At 41.4% G+C, this 13,245-nt stretch overlaps 1 pseudogene; it reads right to left on the bottom strand.

Moving 5' to 3' along the window:
• Positions 1-665: 665 nt before the first annotated feature.
• LOC120548506 lies at positions 666-13,012 on the bottom strand (annotated as a pseudogene).
• Positions 13,013-13,245: the final 233 nt, after the last annotated feature.

The raw sequence follows: 13,245 nt of genomic DNA, 5'->3' as shown, positions 1-13,245 counted from the left end.
TCCTCTGTGGATTCTCCCTCTCACTCTCAGTCTTTTTCTTCTGACTCCTTCCATTTTGGTTGAAGGCAGGTGAACTTACCTGCTGCATTTTATATAGTGCTTAAACCTGATTGGTGTGTCTACAATTAAGCAATCATGTGTTTGCATACCTGGTGGCTGTTTAACCAATTGGTTCATGGGTGTGTTCATTTGAAAGCCTTTGCTTTCAAATTGCAAGGAAGTGACATCATGATAAATTTCTGTGTCAAATGTATACAAGTGTGTTTAGTGTTTTGCAAATCACTGTGTGTGATGTTTTGCAAAAAGTGTGAAGCTGACAATGTGCTTACAGTTGTGCAAATCTAGGCCAGTGTTTTGCTCCTTGAGTGTAAGGTTTTGCTAATTGTGGGAAAGTTTTAATTTTAGTGTGTAAGCAATTGTAAAAAAAAACTGTAAATGCTTTATGTAAAGCACTTGAAATTGCCTTGTTGCTGAAACGTGCTTTACATATAAAGTTGCCTTGCCTCGCATTTACTTTCTATATGCATTTCCCCCCCCTTTCATTAATCACCTAAGTCTGTTTATATCACTTCCTTGCGTCTCTTATGCCTGCATAATAAAGGACAACTTTGAATCTGAAATATGCAAAGCGCTCCGTGTTCATTATGTATTAGGTTAGGTTAAGGTTAAACCCTTTTGCTCTTTGGGGAGCATAGGTCATTCATGAACTTCCTCCAGCTGGTTCGGTGTTGGGCGGTCTTCTCTGCTTCCTTCCACGATGTTGTTGCTTTCTTGAGTTCCGCCTCGACAGACCTTTTCCAGCTGTTTCTTGGTCTTCCTGGCTTTCTTTTTCCTTGTGGGTTCCAGGTTAAGGCCTGTCTGGTCGTGTTGGAGGGTGGTTTTCTTAAGGTGTGCCCGATCCAGCCCCATTTCCTGCGTTTGATTTGGGTTTCAATTTGTTCTTGTTGTGTGGTTTGCCAGAGCTCTTTATTTGTAATTGTGTTAGGCCAGTACATTTCCAGGATGTGTCGTAAGCATCTGTTAATGAATGATTGGAGCTTATTTGATGATGCTTTTGTAGTTCTCCTAGTTTCTGCCCCATATAATAAAGCTGATTTAACATTGGAGTTGGAGATGCGGAGTTTCTCTATTCTTGCTTGTATGTCTTTGTCACTACCTCCATCTTTCCCGACAATGCTTCCCAGGTATGTATATGTGTCCACCTCTTCTAGTGCCTTTCCATACAGTTTAATGGCATCTATTTTGTGGTCTATGGTCATAACCTTTGTTTTTGTTTTATTGATGTGAAGTCCTGTGGTAGCTGCAATTCTGGCAAGTTTTGTGAGTTTGGTCTGCATTTGTGTTTCGGTACGTGACAGGAGGACTATATCATCGGCCAAGTCCAGATCTTCTAGGTGGGACAACATCGTCCATTGAATGCCCAGGTTTTGTTCAGATGTGGTTGCCTTTGTAATCCAGTCAACTGCCAAAAGGAAGAGAAAGGGGACAGTAAGCAGCCCTGTCGGACTCCTGTCTCTATTGTAAAGCTGTCTATGAGGTATCCATTGTGTATCACTTTACAGGATGATTGTAGATACAGCTGTTGGATGATGGTTGGATGGATGAACTTCTTCAGGATGCCATAATGTGCCATGAGTCTCCATAAAGTCTCTCTGTCTAGGCTGTCAAATGCTTTATGGAAGTCGATGAATGTGAGGATGAGAGATGTATTCCATTCCAGGGTCTGTTCTATAATGATGCGGAGGGTGGCACAGTGGTCGGTGCACGATCTGTCTTGGCAGAAGCCTGCTTGTTGCTCTCTGAGATGTTTATCCAGTTCTTTTGAGAGTCTTTCCAGAATAATCTTGCTTAAAATCTTCCCTGGCACAGATGTAAGCATGATGCCCCTGTAGTTGTTACAATCTTTCAGGTTTCCTTTTTTGGGGAGTTTCACCAGATATCCCTCTGTCCAGTCGCTTGGCAACCTTTCATCCTCCCAGATGTGTCCAAAGAGTTGGTGAAGTAGTGTTGTTGCCGTTTCTGGGTCTGCTTTGATGGCTTCTTGGGGTATTCCATCGGGACCTGGTGCTTTATTGTTTGTTCAGTCTGTTCAGTATGTCTCTTAAGTGCTCGGCCCACCTCTTCATCTGGTCTTCTTGCTTTGTGAGTGTTTGGCCTATCTGGGCTTTTGCGTTTACCAGCCAATTTCCGTGTGGTATCATAAAGCTCCTTCATGTTGTGTTGAGCTGCTGCTTCTTCTGCTTGGGTTGCTAGGTTGTTAAATAATTTTTTTGTTTTATCTTTCTTGATGTTCTTTTTAACAAGTTTGTCTGTCATTATGTTGTCTTGCTGTGCTTTTGCTTTTGCAGTTCTTGTGCGGCTATTGTTAAGAGTGCCTTTTGCCTGTTTGCGCATTTGAATTTTCTGTAGAGTTTCTCCTGTGATCCACTCCTTGTGTTGCCTTGTCCTCCTCCCGCATGTGTCCTTGCATGCTTCTATCTATGCCCTCTTCATGTTCTGCCATTGTCGGTCCACGGTTTGTTGTTCTTCCAGTCTGCTCAGGGGGTGGAACCGGTTTGAGAGGGTGATTTGGAATTTCTTTCTTTCTTCTTTCTTCCAATCTTGGAGAAGGCTAACATTATATCTGGTGCTGACTTTTTTTGCAGAATTTGTGAATTTCTTGAGTTTTAACCGGAGTGTCTCTATTAGAAGGTGGTGGTCTGTGGAAACATCAGCTCCTCTTTTCACCCTGACATCTAGGAGGGACCTCCTGAACTTCTTACTGATATGATCAATCTGGTTTTCAGTTTTGTGGTCTGGGGAGACCCACGTGGCTTTGTGCCATTGTGAGCATTGTTCTCCGTTATTGTTCATTTCCCCTAGACCGTGTTTACCCATTATTTGTTCTTTGCCCGTGTTGTCTTGGCCTATCTTGGCATTGAAGTCTTCTGTCAGAATGATGATGTCTTTCTTCCTCTGTTTCTTGATGACTTGCTGTAGTACATCATAGAAGTTGTCTTTTGATTGCTGATCTGCTTCGTTTGTAGGTGCATAGCACTGGATGATGGTGAGTTTCTTTATCTTGGTATAGAACCTTGCTGTGATGATACGTGCATTTACTGCCTCCCACTCCATCAGTGACCTGGCTGCTTCTCTAGAGCAGTGATTTTCAACCAATGTGCCTCGACACACTAGTGTGCCGTGAGAGATTGTCCTGTGTGCCGTGAGAAATTATACGATTTTACTTAATTGGTCCAACACATTTTTTTATTGAGTTACTGCAAATAATTTGCCATTGTTGCGCATCTGTGCCTGCAATATGATGACTGGCAGAGAAATTAAATACTATTCTGTATCAGTACGTGGCAGTATAGCGCAATAATGACCTTGTTGATTTAAGACAATAGAATTAGGCTACTGCCAGCAGGGCTCCAGACTGCGACCAAAATTTGAGGGTGTGCAACTGAATTTTACATCCAGTCGCACATGTGCGACCAGTAAATTTGCCCCCTTTTTTTACACGTTAAACGTTGAAATTTCGGTACCTGAGAGCGTATGAGCGCAAGCTTATCTGTCCTCTCTGAAAATTGACAGAGAGCAGAGCTCTGACACAAACACATACACTCGCACACACGCAGAGCTGCAGACGATGCAAACTACGTCGGCTCTGCAGTTTTGTTAAAGTCACAGTGAGTCACGGAAATGCCGATAAAGTGGTTTCAAGTGTGGTTAAAGTTTTTCAGAACTTCACAGACAGCGTTTGCTGCGATATGATAGGCTATTAATGGCGAGCCGAAAGCGGTCACGGTGCTGTTGATGTCAACACACTTCCTCGGAGACGAGCAGCCAGGCACAACGGTGGTTTCTATGCCCTGGTGACTGACTGACTACGGTGGCCGGGAAGTGCAATGCAACATTACAAAGAATGAAACACTTTTACATTTTGGAAAACAAAATAACATTTTGGAAAACAAAATAACATTTTAGAAAACAAATTTACATTTTAGAAAACAAATTTACATTTTGGAAAACAAATTTACATTTTGGAAAACAAAATAACATTTTCGAAAACAAATTTACATTTTGGAAAACAAAATAACATTTTAGAAAACAAATTTACATTTTCGAAAACAAAATAACATTTTTGAAAACAAATTTACATTTTAGAAAACAAATTTACATTTTGGAAAACAAAATAACATTTTAGAAAACAAATTTACATTTTCGAAAACAAATGAACAAGATGCAAAACACTTTTACCAGTCCCGAAACAAATTTACAAATGACAGATTCTTCACGGAAAGGGAATGTACCACATACCGGAAGTGATGAGGTTTTGTATACATGTCGCCTTGACTACGGCAGTTATGGATCGAATGCGTCAATAGAGCCGCCATCTTGGAACAGGGGGGCACTGCCTTATATACTGCCTATGGGCCGTCCTTAATGCATCAGCGGTCAATGTAGGCAAAGGTCTAACGGAAGTAAAATCACTATAAATCGTCAAAATCTCATGCGATGTTCTAGTTTTTTAAAACAAAAAGACAAAGAGACTAATTAATGTGTTAATACAAAGAATATTTATTATAATCAGTTCACAGATATGAGTACAAACGGAAATTTCACCCTTCTGAACTAAGAGGTTCTGCTTCAAAGTGAAGTTTAAACAGACTGAAATGTCCAGGCTCACTCCCCCCCTAATGATTCATTTATTTCTGCATGTATTTATTTATTTACCGAGACTTTAAGTCGTGTTTCGTCGGTCCACAGTCCGAGTCCCGCCAGAACTCCCTTTAGGAAACCTGTGATTTAAATTCCAGCAGGCTGTGACAGTCCGCCCGCGTTCAGTCCTGGATCTGATTCTCCCGGGCTTCCCTTCCCTCCAGCGGGGCCCAGCAATACGCGCCTGGGTCTCCAGCTGCGTGGTGTCGGTTTTGGCTCCCAGGAATGGGCAGTGAGCTCCAGGTCCTGCAGCTGCAGACGGACTCAGCTGCCCCCCCGCTGTAGCTTCGATCCGGCCGGCGTGTCGATTACGTTCCCTGTGTTTCCGTCAGGTCCGCGTCATATAAAAACTCCAAACACCGACCACACGTAAAGTCACCATAAACTTCATTCACGCCACATACTCACTCACAACAACACAAATTGATCGGCGCTCACCAACAACACCTCATCACTTCCGGTATGTGGTACATTTCCCTTTCCGTGAAGAATCTGTCATTTGTAAATTTGTTTCGGGACTGGTAAAAGTGTTTTGCATCTTGTTAATTTGTTTTCTAAAATGTAAATTTGTTTTCGAAAATGTAAATTTGTTTTCTAAAATGTTATTTTGTTTTCCAAAATGTAAATTTGTTTTCTAAAATGTAAATTTGTTTTCGAAAATGTTATTTTGTTTTCCAAAATGTAAATTTGTTTTCTAAAATGTTATTTTGTTTTCCAAAATGTTATTTTGTTTTCCAAAATGTAAATTTGTTTTCTAAAATGTTATTTTGTTTTCTAAAATGTAAATTTGTTTTCTAAAATGTAAATTTGTTTTCCAAAATGTAAATTTGTTTTCTAAAATGTTATTTTGTTTTCCAAAATGTTAATTTGTTTTCCAAAATGTTATTTTGTTTTCCAAAATGTAAATTTGTTTTCCAAAATGTAAATTTGTTTTCCAAAATGTAAATTTGTTTTCCAAAATGTAAAAGTGTTTCATTCTTTGTAATGTTGCATTGCACTTCCCGGCCACCGTAGACTGACAGGCTGAGGTTGTAAGGCAAGGCAACTTTATTTCTACAGCACCTTTCAGCAACAAGGCAATTCAAAGTGTTTTATATGAAACATTAAAGAGCAATTAAAAACGGTCATGATGAAAATAAAACAGGGTTTCTGCATCTATTATCAAAGTATTTATTAGTAATACAGTGGAAATTAGTAGAAATGTGAATATTTGGTTAGCATGTTGATTTACGGTGTGTGCCCCTACATTTTCTGGTTGTGCCCCTAAAATTTTCAGTTGGGGGCCACTGTGCTCCTAGTGAAAAAAGTTAGTCTGGAGCCCTGCTGCCACCTTTCGTGCGCATCCCGCAGTGACAGGATGTAAGCAGTAGGGCCGAGAACATAGATGTAAGCCTGCAAAAGCGATGGATACATTTTTAAAAAGGAAAAATGCAGATTCTGATCTTATTAGGCTACAAGGTGTCATTTTGTAAAAAAAATTATTGGTGGTGTGCCGCGGGATTTTTTTAATGTAAAAAATGTGCCGTGGCTCAAAAAAGGTTGAAAAACACTGCTCTAGAGAGCATAATTCCCACTCCCTCTGTATGTGGGGCATTATCCTGGTCGTGTCCCACGTATATTATTGTTTCTCCACTAGAAAGTTGAGTTTTTCCTGATTGAGTCCACCTAGTTTCACTGAGTCCTATTAGGGAGAGGTTGTACTGATTCATTTCCGCTGCTACTTGAGATGCTTTAGCGGCTTGGTACATTGTTCTAACGTTCCATGAGCCTATCTTTGTACTGTTTTTGGTTGTAAGAAGGGGGGTCAACTGAGCAACGTCTTCCAGTTTGAGTTGTCCAGCGTCATTGTCTGGGGGGAGACACCTTCTACTTCCAAACCTTGCTGAATACTATCCATGAATGTTTCTGTAATCATATTTATCCACTAGACGGGGGATTGGCCCATCTAGCTTCACCGGAGCCCCGTTTGCCAGCGTGTTTCCGGGTGGGTCCAGGCCTTCATGGCTATTGTAATGGCCCATGTGGCCTCAGTTGCCTCTCTCCATACTTCACCCTGCCTGGCAATCCCATACTTATAGCTGTTACCGCCTCTCACGACGTTGGACTTCGAGAAGCAATTAAAGCATTATGTATTATGCTACTGTAAATGCTTCAAAACAAACTGACAGTACTGACAGACAGTACCATTATGTTTTTTCTTTGTATTGTCAGTTTTACACCAAGAATGCCCCATGAGCATGATGCCACATTTGTAAGGATGAGCAGCAGTGCTGAGTATGTGGGTTGCGCCCATGAAACATTTGCCAAATCTTCTCTGCCAATGCCAAACAGCTTATTCTGCCATTGACTCGTTTGGTGTTTGGTGAATTGGATAATTGAAGTTTGAAGAAACAAGACATATTGGCAATTTAACAATTTATTCATTTCACAAACAGGATCCTCAGTAGCGTGTGGAAGAACCATACACAGCCACAACAGCCTGGCACCTCCTCCTCATGCTGGTCACCATCCTGGTCACACACTGCTGTGGGATGGCATCCCATTCTTCAACCAGCATTTGTCACCAACGTGGTTGTGTTGGTCACTCTGGCACAAACAGCATGCCCAAGCTGATCCCACAAGCGTTCAATGGGGTTGACGTGAGGACTGCTGGCAAGCCATTCCATCTTCTCCACTCCCACATTCTGGTCTCTGATAAACCCCTGTGGGGGCGAGCGTTGTCATGTTGGAGGATAGAGGTCGGTCCCAGACTTTTTCATGGGCACTACACACATACTCAGCGCTGCTGCTCATCCCACAAATGCATGTTCCACACAAATGGGGCACCATTTGAAAGGGAACTAAACAGGCTTTCCAACGGTATAAGATTTATTGCCAAAAAGCATTGTTAACACAGAGAAATAAACAAATACAAATTTCCTTACTTTTTGTGCTAAGTTTATTTAGAATTCAATTGTGCCATCTTGGCCAGTCGAACAATGAATGCCGTGCAACCAGTAACCTAGCTCAAACACATGTCCCCCTCGCTTTTCTTTGTGTTGGCATTCTAAACTACGGTCAAACTACAATCAAATTATATGAAACCTTTTTTTTTGGAGTCAAATTCTCATCACACACTGGACAGCCATTTTAATTTCAGAGCTTGCCTCCATACGTGCACGTTTCACCAAAACAAGTTCCTTCCCAAGGCTATTTTGCAGAGGCACCATGGCTCCGTCCGGCGCCTAGCATCGCTCAAGACGATTGTGATTGGTAAGAAATTTCAATTTACCAGAGCACATTTTTGCTGTGTGGACTAGCTAGACCCTCTTTCGCAGCGCTGTGGAGGAAGGTCTGGCAAAGCGAGACCATGTGTTTCTGGGGGAGGATCCCCTCACCATCTGGTTATGCTGTGTCGTCCCCCCCGCCCCCAAAACCCACACCCTTCAAGTATTGCACAGTGCAACACTTGAAAGAAACCATGTGGAACATCATCTTTCCAATCTTTGGGTTGCCTGGTTTCCTTGTGTAATAATGCTTGTATAACCTCAACCCTGTTATTCACGATCAAGTTATAAAGGAGAACATGGGCTATCAGGATATGTATGCTGCAGGGATGTCACATTTATGTTGTTACATGACTATAAAGACAAAAGAAAAACCTAAACGGAAAGTTTATTTGAAGCGATGCAGAGATATGTAAAATTACGTAACTTGATTCATAATTATGAATTTATTGTACAAAGTGGTAATTCCATGCTGGATTACAAAGCTTCTGGATGGCCTACAGTTGCACGGAAGACCTTGTTGAAACAGCGCACTTCTCCACTTCTAAACAAAAAAGAAAAGGACCATATTGGTCCGAATATAAGACTTTTTTTGCTTGGAAATACTTCTGAAAAAGTGGGGTCATCTTATATTTGGGGTCCAGACTTTTTATGTTAATACACCCACAACAACAGATGTCGCCAACAATACATAATGAGTAAAACGCGTGTTGCCCTCCTAACTGAAGCGAGCCACCGTCCGTCACAGCTAGCTAGTTCCTGGGCCTGAAACATGGAGAGACACAGCGATTGTCTCAGCTTGACTCAAACCAAGTGATGGTAGTGCTGCGACTCAGCTGTTCAAGTCACAGAGGCTGGTTTTACCCCTCGGTCACATTAGCTACAAGAGACAGCGACAAAGCGGCAGGCTGCAATGGGAGTGGCCGTATGCCAGTGACAAGCGACGAGCTTGCCGCTGCCACGAGCAAGGGGGGCCTAAATAGACAAGAAGTCTATTTTATGCAAATGCTGAAGCAAATGCAAATGCTGAAGCGTGAGGGCAGTGTGACGTATGTACGTTGGTTGCTCGAGTCGAAGAAAATCATTCAAGATGGCGGAAATGCTTCAAGACATTGTATTTCTGGTTGGCATTTTATCTCATATGTTTTGTTACCCCTATCGAGAAATACTTTTAAATCCAAAAACATTGTTCTTGTGACTTGACAATACCTCTTAAGTGACTTGTTAGACCTCTTGCAGATACTATCGATACAGAAGCGTCACCGTGTCAAACGTTCATAGAAACAAATCGATCAAACTTTAGTTCCGCAAACATGTGAGAAAATGGAGGAAAAACTTTTGCCAAGCAACCAGGAGTAGGCAAGGCACGCCCAGGAACGCCCATCAAGTGAGTGTGTGTCACTGTCTTTTGTAGCTAATGTGACTGTAGGGTTAGAACGTAAGAGATGTCACATTTTTCAACAGCCAATACAGCCGTATTGGTAAAGGTAAAGGTAAAGTCAGCTATTAAACTATAGAAATGAAATGATCCATAATCCATTTTATTTTAATGTTACGTGAAAAAAACTTTTTTGCACACCTCTTTTGTCGGGCAGGTGCGTAGGATATGATCAAAGGCAACAGATCAAAAATAGTAGAGAGAAAATCCCGCACACTGACCATTACGCAAGCAATAATTTATTAGAAAAATACTAATAAATTATTGCTTGCGTAATGGTCAGTGTGCAGGATTTTCTCTCTACTATTTTAATGTTACAAACAGCTGGTCGAAATTGCAGAGTTTTAGACAGAGCCTCATCGACCACCCAAAAGCACGGTAACGTTATATGGTGGAGAGAGATAGAGAGAGATTGAAGAGAGAGCCCAGAGGTGCTAAAACAAAGCCGTGACTCAAAGAAATAAATCATGTTTTCGCCGATTCATCACTAGAAGTGTAACTGTAGCATCTCAATATCACTAAAATTATCCACATTCATACTTAGACAAAACAAATGATATATCCAGCTCCAAAAAAGCCTAAAAGTCGGAAGTTAAAACGGAAGTACAACGAGGCGTTGTCATGGAAATGTTTCACCATCTAAAAATGCAAACAGCCAGAGAAAATTTTACCGTGGTCCTCAAAGTGGCCGCTTCCAAGAGATTGACAGGAGAGTGTGTGATTACCTGACAGAAAAACGGAATGATGGGATGCCCATTACCAGAGCAGTCTTTCAGCTGATGGCCTTGGAAATATTTACTTTAAATGTGACCCTTTCATCTAAAAAATGTTGAAAACAAAACAGCCTACCTTGTTTTATTGAATGTGACCCTTTCATCTAAAAAATGTTGAAAACAAAACAGCCTACCTTGTTTTATTGAATGTGTTTTTATTATTTTAAAATCAAATGATTTTCTTTATAAAAACAAGATTTGGTCTTCAAAAAGTATTTTTCCAAAAATGAGTCTTGAAAGAGGGGGGTTCCTCACAATAAAAGGTTTGTGAAACAGTGACGATCTTTGTACTTTTACAGCATAAATAAATAACATCCTGGGACAAATCCATCCCGAGTCTACACAACTCTTGAGGCTGACAGCTCATTCTTGACCTTGGAAACATCGGTTGACAAAACAATCTCCTCTTACTTTTGCTTTTAGAAGTTCCACACACACAGTCAAGCACACACACACACACACACACACACACACACACAGTCATACAGTCACACACACACACACAGTCTCACACACACACACACACACAGTCACACACACACACACAGAGACACACAAATTCTTTACTTTAAAAATTATACCTTATGTTTACATATGTTTGCAGTTTTGTTTTCTTATTTCATGCTACTGTATATAACACTGTACTACTCTTACAAACGTAAACCCAATAAATATTTTCTGTTTTACTGTAACATTGCATTGTTGTTTACAGTGTACTTTTCAACCACTCTCAGCAGATTACTTTTCACACACACACACACACACACACACACACACACACACACACACACACAACACACACACACAGTCATACAGTCACACACATTTTAACCATTTATTTATGTCCACATATAGAAAAATAGTACAGGGACACAAATACTACAGATGCAGTACAATACAAGACATAAACTCATGGACCAGTGGCACGCAGCATATTTTCACAATATCACTTACAAGCACAAAACTCACTTCTTAAGAGGATAAGTAGCACAATACTCACTTCCCGAGGGTATAGGTAGCACAATACTTTTTCTTAAGGGTATAAGTAGCAGCGTCTTCGCCATATGTGGCGGCTGCCGATAATAGCAGATATGGCACAGTATTTTGCAAGCCGTTTAGCCCTCTTTTTGGCCATTCCAAGTTGTTGCAGCCCTGTTACTATGAACCTATGTGTGTTTCCTAGGCTATCAAATATGAAAACCAGTAGTGTGCACCTATAGCCCAGCTCTGAGATGGTGTTTAGGAGTGGTTGGTATTTAACTACCTTGGTGTAGAACGACTCCTCCATGCTGAAATCAAAGCTGCAGCCTACCTCCAAAATATGCACCTCACTGGACTCCTCATTAATAATAACTACATCTGGTGTATTAGCAACCAGATGTAAGAAAGCAATGCAATGCTGAAACATGGATGGTTTTACCTGAGAATGTTTGTATATTCTTACTGAGAGAGGGAAATGGTTTGATATGTCTTTCACTATGAGGTCTACTATTCTGTCATGACGTACTATGTACATTCCTTTGTAGGCATGGCAACCATTTAGGATGTGAGACAGAGTTTCAGTGATATGTTCTGAACTATGATGCAAACAATGAGGAACCTGAGTTGTGGGAAACCAGATAGAGAGGTTGAGTCTGGTAGGGAGGACTTGTAATCTGGCTTTTACTGTGAATGTGAGAATGTCCTCATTGAGTGCAGTGTTCTTGAGGAATGAATGAGACACAGTGATCAGCAGAGGGAAGACATGCAAGTTTTCCCTGAAGTCTCAGTCCGGTCCAGTGTTGATGTTGTTGATGTTGTTGTAAATCCATCAGAGTTCACCGGGCACCTGCAGATGTTAGCAGGTGACTGTGACCACCATATGTGGCTGTTGCCTTGACGGCAGTGTGAGGGTCAGTTATAATGTCCTCTGAGACCATCACAGTCCCAGAGTCAGACCGCACCCATTCCAGTGATACTCCTGTTCTGATACAGAGCTCATTCAGATCTGGCCAGTCCGACCAGACCTCAAAACCAGCAGAGTGGGTATCAAACTTTCCACTGTTTTTTCTTTTGAATCCTAGGAAGTGGGGGTCTGACTCCCTGGCTAACGGGACCTTGCGTCTTCTTAGGTCCAGGAACAGTGAGGATCGAGCCAACTCCCTAACATCTTTGTCGTCACTGTTCAGCATGTTCAGAAGATGGGAAATCCGCATGCTGGTGTAAATCCACTCTATGTTTGGTACTCCCAGTCCTCCTTCCCACTGGGGGTGAAAGATAATGTCACGGGTGCTGTGTGTGTTGAGTCCAAACCATTTTCGCACTAAACTCACTATTTTATTATTCATTTCATTCAGAACTTTCTGCTGGATGTGAGTGTTGGAGAACAGATGTTGCACTTTTGACAGTACTACCTGTCTGATAGCCTCCAGCTTCATAGTCAGAGGCAGTGGGCAACAGTCAATCATGTCCAACCTGGATGTAAACTCGGACAAGATGGTGTTTACTTGCTCCTTCCATTCTCCTGCAATATTGATTTTATGTCCAAGGTAACTGTATGTCTCATGAAGAGAATATACACGTATGGGTTTTGATGCTATTGTGAACTCAGGTAATTTATCAGTTTTTGAATGATACCATCGATTCCCTCCACTCCTCCTCTCGTACAGAACAGCATATTTTGTCTCCTTAATCTCCAGACCTGACCATTCCAGAAAGGAATCTGTCCTGGCGAGCATGTTTGTAATTATGCTCTCATCTCTGGAAGCTATCTGGACATCATCAGCATAGCCCTGTACTGGGTTGGGGGAGATGGCACGAGGGGGGGGGCACACTGACACATCCACTTTATCCATTGGTTAATGGCAATTATAAAATTAACTGCGCTCCATGGACAGCCAGTCTTAATGCGTATTTGAAGTGATGTTGGGTGAGTAAGCTGTTTTCCACAGATTACTTCAATAAAGGAGTCTGTACACATCTTTCACTATGTCGATGAACAGTTGAGGTAGTTGTATTTCCTCTAGTGATCTGATCATGACATTGTGTGGTAGAGTCCCAAATGTATCTCTAAAGTCTAAAAAGATTA

Source organism: Perca fluviatilis, chromosome 19, assembly GCF_010015445.1.
Source record: "Perca fluviatilis chromosome 19, GENO_Pfluv_1.0, whole genome shotgun sequence".
NCBI lineage: Eukaryota > Metazoa > Chordata > Actinopteri > Perciformes > Percidae > Perca > Perca fluviatilis.
Note: the sequence above shows the minus strand (reverse complement) of the source record. Positions and strands in the feature narration are given on the sequence as shown.